We start from the raw sequence: 8,336 nt of genomic DNA, 5'->3' as shown, positions 1-8,336 counted from the left end.
CCAGTTCTCTCTTCATTGCTAAGAACAGGCAGTGTTGTGGTTAGGAATATGTTGTGGTTAAGAAGCACTCCTCATTCAATCTTTCCCCTAACTCTTCCGTAGGGCTTCCCAACCTCAGTCCAATGCTTGGCTGGAAGTATCTGCATCTGTCTCAGTCAGCTGCTGGTAGAGTCTCTCAGAGGACAACCATGCTAGTCTCCTGTTTGCCACCATAACATGGCATCAGTTATAGTGATGCCATGGGATGGATCCCAAGTTGGGTGGTCATTGGATGACATTTTCTTCAATCTTTGCTCCATTTTTGGTAGCCTCATAGGAAAACCAAGAGTAGCAACTAACTTGTATCCTTAGGAGCTCCCAGAGACTAAGCTACTAACCAAATAGCATACAGGGGCTGGTCCAGGACTCCCCCCAGCACATATGTAGCAGAGGACTGCCTTGTCTAGCCTCAGTGGGAGAGGCTGTGCCTAATCCTGTAAAGACTTGATGCTCCAGGGAAGGGGGATGGGGGTGAAGTGGTGGGGTGTGTGTGTGAGGGGATTGGAGGGGTGGAGTGTGGGAGGAATGTGGTGGTGGGGATATGGGGGTGTAGATGGGGAGGAGTGAAGTGGGTGAGGGAGCACCCTCTCAGAGGCAAAAAGGAATTGGAGATGTTTAGAGTAAAGAACCCTTGAAGGGGGGACCAGGAAGGAGAGCAACATTTGGAATGTAAATAAATAAAACAATTTTTAAAGAAAAGAAGCATTTGTCCACAAAGCTAAAAGCCTCAGTTACACAGGATGTGAAATATTATAGTACAATGAAGGTGGGGGGACTCCAAAATGACAACAAACAATTAATTGTGACTTAAGTACCTGAAAAGGCATTTCTCTAAAGGAGAGGTGAAGAAAAGCTAAAGGGTTTGAGAAAGTCCTCAGAATCACTAACCCAGGGAAGTGCTGCTCAAATCTACACAAGGAATCACAGGAGACAAAAGACTAGCAAGGGTTTGTAGAAGATGGAAAACTTCATGCACTATTAGAGGGAAAGCAGAATGGGGAAGCCATTGTGGAAACCACTTATGAACTCGATTCAGAATCTGAATAGACACATTGATACATTTCCTTGCAGCACCATTGTTTCGTTTTCACTAAAACCCTGAGGGGAGAATATGAGCTCCTAAATGGTTAAATCATCCATTTTTAAGGTAGAGACTGGGAAAAGAAGCCAAGAACCTCAAAATTTGGTGGTGGAGCCCCTGAGTTTAGTTATGCCCTGACTCTCTTCATGTAATCTCTCTGCTTAATCGAGTTTATAGAAGCAGAGGAAAACGTATCCCTAATATCTTTTTCTCCTTTTCCCAGGCCCCTGTGGTAACTTGGCAACTCCTATATAGACCTCTATCCTGAGCCTTACATGGATGAGAGCACCAAGGAGACACCTGAGCAGCATACTGAATATTAATCAGGGAACAAACACATCTGGCCAGAGGGGTAGACAACATAACTTATACCTTCTCATCACCTTTAAAAGGGGCTATCACCTTGTTTTCTGGTTCTAATATCTGCCTTTTCTATTTCATTTGGACTAGGTTTCACAATACTTGTATTAAAGGCTGTCTCCAGTATATTAAAAGGTTCATGGTAGCCCCCTGCCTTGCTTTAGCCCATCCTTTGCCTGACTGGATCTCATTTACCCACCAGAACTCTCAGCTTCTGTCTAAACCCATTAGTGTCTAGGGAACCACCCTTTCCCCCTCTTCCAAACACTCTAACCCATCCCTCTATGATTCCTTGTCCCTAGTCTGTCCTCTTTCATCTGTCCTTCCTCCAGGGTGGGCATACTTGTTCTGCATGGCTTGTATTAGTCATTGGCCACAATCCTTTGTGTATCCCAAGAACCAGGTCACCCCATCCTCAGGAGACTTCCAGAGGTGTTTGCCCAGGCAAGGCAAGCTTGGAAGCAGGAACCTGCTTGGGGGAGTTCTAGGGGACTCTCTGGTTCCCAGAGAGGTGATTATGAAGAATGCAGGAGGAGGATTAAACAGCACCCGGGGACCCTGTACTCAGTCTAGTGGATGGCTGTGAGCCTCTACTTCTGTATTAGTCGGGTACTGTCAGAGCCTCTCAGGAGACAGCTATATCAGGCTCCTGTCAGCCAGCACTTGCTGGCATCCACAATAGTGTCTGGATTTGATGATTGAATATGGGAAGGATTCCCAGGTGAAGGAGCTAGAAAAAGGACCCAAGGAGCTGAAGGGTTTACAGCCTCTTAGGAGAAACAACAATATGAACTAACTAGTACCCTCAGAGCTTCCAGGGACTAAACCATCAACCAAAGAATACACATGGTGGGACTCATGACTCCAGCAGCATATGTATAGCAGAGGCTGGCCAAGTTGGTCATCAGTGAGAGGAGAGGCCCTTGGCCCTGTGAAGGTTCTATGCCCCAGTGTAGGGGAATGCCAGGGCCAGTAAGCAGGAGAGGATGGGGTGGTAAGAAGGAGGAGGGGGAGGGAACAGGGGTTTGTTTTTGTTTTTGTTCTTGTTTTATTTTTTTATTTTATTTTATTTTATTGGAGGGGAAACTGAGAAAGGAGATATCATATGACATGTAAATAAAGAAAATATCTGATTTAAAAAAAAAAAGCACCCAGGGAAACCAGAGCTGCAGAGCTCTAAGTCACAGAAGGTAGTTCCTAGGCTCTAAAGCAGTATTAATTATACATTTTCTCAAGGTCTTGCAACTTAAGGTTACTGTGCTGTCTAGTTATCAATGACACAATCTAGAGTCATCTGAAAGGAAGGAATCTCAATTTAAAAAAATGCCTTCATAAGATCCAGCTATAGGGCATTTTCTTAATTCCTGACTCATGAGGGAGGGTTCAGCCCTTGTGGGTGGAGTCATCCCTGGGTTGATAGTCCTGGGTTCTATAAGAAAGCAGGTTGAGCAAGCCATGAGGAGCAAGCCAGTAAGCAGCACCCCTCGGTGGACTCTGCATCAGCCCCTGCTTCCAGGTTCCTACCCTCTTTGAGTTCCTGTCCTGACTTCCTTCAATGATGAATAATGATATAGAAGTATAAGCCAAACTTATACTTTGAGTTTCCTCCTCAAACTTGCTTTGGTCATGATGTTTCATCACAGCAATAATAACCCTAACTAAGACACTTACCACATGTGCTAACAGCTATGTTTATCTGTAATTTATTATGTCTGACTAGTTCTGTTATCTTACTGGATTATACCAATATATAGTTAATGAGACATTATTATTTTCTGAACTCTTGACAGGTGCCAAAGACTGTGTTAAGCACTTTCTATACTTTCTAAAATTTAGTACCAGACTCTGTTCCCAGTCTTCAATTGCTCAGTGAAATATGAACATGATCTCATTTGAAGAAATATTTTTGTAAAACACTGACTGAACTGTAACGCTCAGAAATTCTTGAATATAAAGAAACAGATTGTATGTTTGGATATCTGTCAGAATATTTGCTGTCAGAATTGTGTCTGTTGTAATGACAAGAATAAAATGTTATGAAACTATCACTAAATAGTTACCTAACCTTAGAAGGAAAATAATGGAAGATTCAATGAGACTCTCCTTTCCTTTCCACACTAGAGCTCCTTCCCATCTCCCCTCCTCTGTCCCTCTAGTCTCCCCTCCTTTCATCTCCTTCCTTTAAGTCACGTGCCCTGATTTAGTCCAGTTCTAGCCCAGCTGAATCTCATTCACCCACTATAAATCACTCAGCTCCAGTCCCAAACTGAAGAGTCCAGGGATGACCATCCCTTTGCCCTCTCTCCCAAACACATTAGCCTTGCCCCTCTAAGATTCCTGTTGGGAAAGGGACCAACTTTAAATGCAAGCATCAATCTTTCGTGATTCCTCACATTATTCTGGGAGAAGACAAAAGTTATCTGTCTAATTTTCTGGCACCTCAGAAGAGCACACATTCTTCTGTGGCATGTAGCCATAGCATCCTGTAAAGTGAAGATTGAATTCAGTTGAAGATCACTGGTTCCATTAACAAAAAGAATCATATGAAAGCTCTCCATGAGATAGTGTTTCCTTCATGGGTCAGAAATTGATTCCATGGTGTGTGTGCCAACCGGAACATTAGGCAGAGTTCTCTAGAAGGTCTGTAATCCTGGAGATTGCATTTCAAAATGAAAAATTTGTTCACTGACCTTTATAAAAACAAAAAGGAAGACACTGAAAATGTATGGTATGGAAGCTGGAAACAGGTGTGTTTCTCTAACGGCACGGTTAAAGCTTGTGAGAGCACATCCAAGGACATTTGAAGCATGAATAGAACTCGATGTAAGATAAGATGCATCTGAGAATAACGCATTAGCAATCTGTGAACTGAGCAATTTGTGTTTGGCTTACTCTGAGAATCAACGTCTTCTCTTGTTGCAATGTCCTAGAAGAGATAATACTTGTTTTCAGACTAACTGGCTGAGAAGCCCCAACTCTTATACAACATTTCCCCATCTCTAAGCATTAAAAGGGCAGTGGGCCACAGTATAAATGCAAGGGTAAGAAAGCTGGGCTACTTACTTCAAGCTGAGTTACAAATACCATATATGGTAATTAGCCAATCAACTATTCTCAGTATTTCTATCTACACAATGTGCTAGTTGAAGCGTATGCTCTCCGGGGACCTTCCCTGCTCCAAGATGCTGTGTTTTGGAATGGAAATTGCTTTCATAACTGCTGGTGACTGTCCTCAAATTTGTGACCTGTAACAATCAGAGAACTCTGTCAATTTTGTTTCACAGGAGACATCTCTGTGATATGTAAGGTGGAGTTGGAAAAGGGGGGTTGGTTCATATCTCTAAAGACAAACAAAAAGAATGCTCTCTTGATACTGAGATCCAGCTGAGCCAGAGTCTAATGCTTTTTACTCTTCATTTTGTGTAGCCTTTCCTGGTTTGCAGGAATTAAAGCTGACTGACAGGTCTCTGAATCCTCACTAGAACATAGTCCTAAAGCCTGTCTCATAGGACAGACTGAAGGGACTGATTGATGGCTGAGCAATGTGTCAAATGTTCTTGGCCTAACTTGGTAGTTACACTCCTCAATCTTTACAGTCCTTGGTTTGTGGAATCTAAAACTGACTATGTAGATGAAATAATGAGAAACAATCTTGACGAGGACTGAGATCTGTATTAATCCATGAGCACAGAGACACCTACAGATGACACTTGACATCATGTCCACTTAGCTGAATGATAGCAGTAGGGTTGCCCCTGGGGCTTTTATAGTACCAGGCACAAGTTTGCTCCTGTAAAGTTGGCCTTTAATCAAAGCAGAAAGTATTTGGCTATCCATTACATAATTTAAGAGAGAAAAGGTTTATCCTGACTTAGAGTCTGAGAGGACCCGGCCCATCACAGGAGAGGCATGGTGGTGGCAGCATATGGCAGTGGGTCACATGGGTGTCACTAAAGCAGAGAGAGATGAATGTGGGCTCTCTGCTTGTTTTTCTCTTTTAATTCAGCCTGAGACCCAACTGATGGTGCTGCCCACATTTGGGGTGGGTCCTTCCTCTTCAGGTGCTTCTTTCTGGAAACATCCTGGCAGATGTAGAGTTGATTCTAGTCCAGCCATGTTGATAATGACTTCACTCACTGGTGCATTCAGGTTTTGTTTTTCTTAATATCTGACACCTTTGCTTTGATGAGATTGAAATTGTTCCCTACTGGCAAATGGTATGGTATTTTCAATCAATAACAAAATTTGCTAACCAAATATATATCAGAGACTCCAATATCCTATAGACAGGCATCTCTGCTACACTTGATTTACGTTTTAATGGACATGTTTCTTGTTCTAAGGCTTGACTGCCCTTCTGCCCATTATAGTCTCCTTATTCCAAATTAATGACAGAGAATTGGTGGCAAGGGTGAATGATTCTAGCTGTAGTTACAGCATGATTTCATGGTGGGAAAACAGGACAGGGAGGTTAATGGCTAGATGGATTTAAAGTGTAAAAGAGTGCTAATCTTTGGTCAATTTATGGATGAGGTCATGGGGATACCCTTCTTAAAATGTAATTTTATCCTTGCCTTTCTGTGTCCCTGAGGCCTTTTAGCCTTTTATATTATAAGGTAACCTGCTCACATGTAAAACCCAATGTGTTAGCTTGACAGACTAAGGAACATGGCTATTGTTCATCAAGTTTACAGATGACATTATCTACTAAAGTTCAAGGAAAGCCAAGGACCTCAAAGCCTGTTTCTTAGAATTTTACACATTGTGCCAATTTCTTTATGAATGGTGATTCTATGAGGGATATTTCAGTCTGCTCTGGACTGAGAAACATTTGCAGGATATCCAAGAAAGCCTCCATTTTATTACAGAAGGTGAAAAAACTCATCTCCTGTTTCCTTTACTGTGGTAAGACTGGGAGACAGAAATGGGTCAAGCATTTAGGGGCAGGTACCTGGAATGTTTACAGTCCGTGGTCTCGTCCTTAGCCCAAAGCTGAAAATGTCCTTGATTTTGTTCTGGCTGGAGACCAGCAATGCCAGAAAGGAGCTCTGAGTCTTTAGTTCCCTTCTCCTGAATGAGCAGAATGAGCATCCCTGCCTGGAAGCCATAGGCAAGGGAGTGTTTGAAATTCCAGTCAGACACCATACCTGTCGGTGGCCAGTCTTGGCACTGCACGTCTGGGTTTTCATGGTGGAAAGGGGTTATATTTATCATCCCCCCCACACCCTCTTACTCAACACATCTCCTAAATAGCTTTGGAACCTTAACCCCTGAGATCCAAATGGCCTTAGGGGACATTGAGGATCCTCCCTCAGGGTTGGCTTTGAGCCCCACCTCTCTTTCTTTGGTAACACTAAAAGTGTACCATCAGCCTTAGGCCTCCTGGTCAATAGAATGGAATATCTCTGACCCTGAGTAGAGATAGGATATCGTGATCTGCTCCAAAGGTTAAAATATTCTCTACTAATATTTCCTCTCTTAAGAGTTAATCCAGATAGGCTTGTCAATCACCTGGATGGGAGACCATCCATCAGGAAATATGATTCACCTGAAGACATGCTAAGGTGAGGGAAGGAACAATTATCTCCTTGATGCCATAATGTACTCATTCTTTCCAGAAAGACCTCCTCCATGCAATCACTTATCGGCCTCGACCGTGTGGCCCCCCAGTTTTAGGAACTGTAACTTAGAAACGTGTAATTTTCCTTCTCCTTTCTTTTTTCTTTTGAATAATAGTCAAAAGCTGGGTGGGCAAACCCCTTGACACTATGGTCTTTCTCTGAACCCACCTTCCACCCACTTCTGCCATGGCTGCCTGTGTGCTGTGAGGCTGCATGTGTGCCAGGTGGTTGCTTGCTGACCTCACTCTGAACGTGCCTGTTTTCTTAGACTGGAGCCTTAGGCATGACTTTCTCTTTTCCATTCTCCCCCTGACCCCTCATCTTGGTGTCAAGATGTACAGCTCTTCTGTCCCATTGGCTTGTTTTGTTTTTGTCTTTGTTTTCAAACACTAATAAAAGTCCCCAGGCTTCCTTCTGAGTCTTTTTCTAATCTCTTTTAAAACATTTAAAATTATTACATTTACTTGTTTATTTTGTGTGTGTGTGTGTGTGTGTGTGTGTGTGTATAGCCACACACATGCCACAGCACATGTGTGAAGGACAGTGAACAGCTTGCCAGAATCAGTTCTCTGTTTCCACTATGTGGGTTTGGGGCTTTGACCTCCAGCAGCTGGGCTTAGTGGCAAGTGCTTTTACCTGCCGAACTATCCCACTGGTCCTCAAAATTCTTTACTAACAGATGAAGGAACCAAAAGAAGGAACTCAAAATTCCCCGGTAGTAATTGCTTACTTAACTTAATCAACTTAAATTAAAAGAATGGACATTTCTTTAGTAAGCTTAAAATATTACTATTCCACGGTTTAAGGTAAAATCATTAATCTGTTTCCTACAATGTTCAAAACAGGTACTGACTTAAAGTATATATTTATTACATATATCAGAAAATATTTTTTTACCATTCAGTCATCTTTTCCTTTTTCCTTTTTATTGACAATGGCTCCCCCCTCACATAATATACCCTGATGACAGTTTCCCTCCCTCTACTCCTCCCAGTTCCTCCCCATACCCTCTCATTGGATCCACCCCTCTTCTGTCTCTCATCAGAAAACAAATAGGCTTCTAAAGGATAATTAAAAGAAAATAAAACAAGAACTAATACATTGGAATAGAGCAAAACAAAACAAACAGAAGGAAAAGAGCTCAAGAAGAAGTACAAGAAACGGATATCTGTTAGCATCAAGAACCTGCCTGCAGCAGATATGTGGGCGGGTCCACAGACCTGTCACCAAGGCAA

Source organism: Mastomys coucha, unplaced genomic scaffold (assembly GCF_008632895.1).
Source record: "Mastomys coucha isolate ucsf_1 unplaced genomic scaffold, UCSF_Mcou_1 pScaffold8, whole genome shotgun sequence".
NCBI lineage: Eukaryota > Metazoa > Chordata > Mammalia > Rodentia > Muridae > Mastomys > Mastomys coucha.
Note: the sequence above shows the minus strand (reverse complement) of the source record.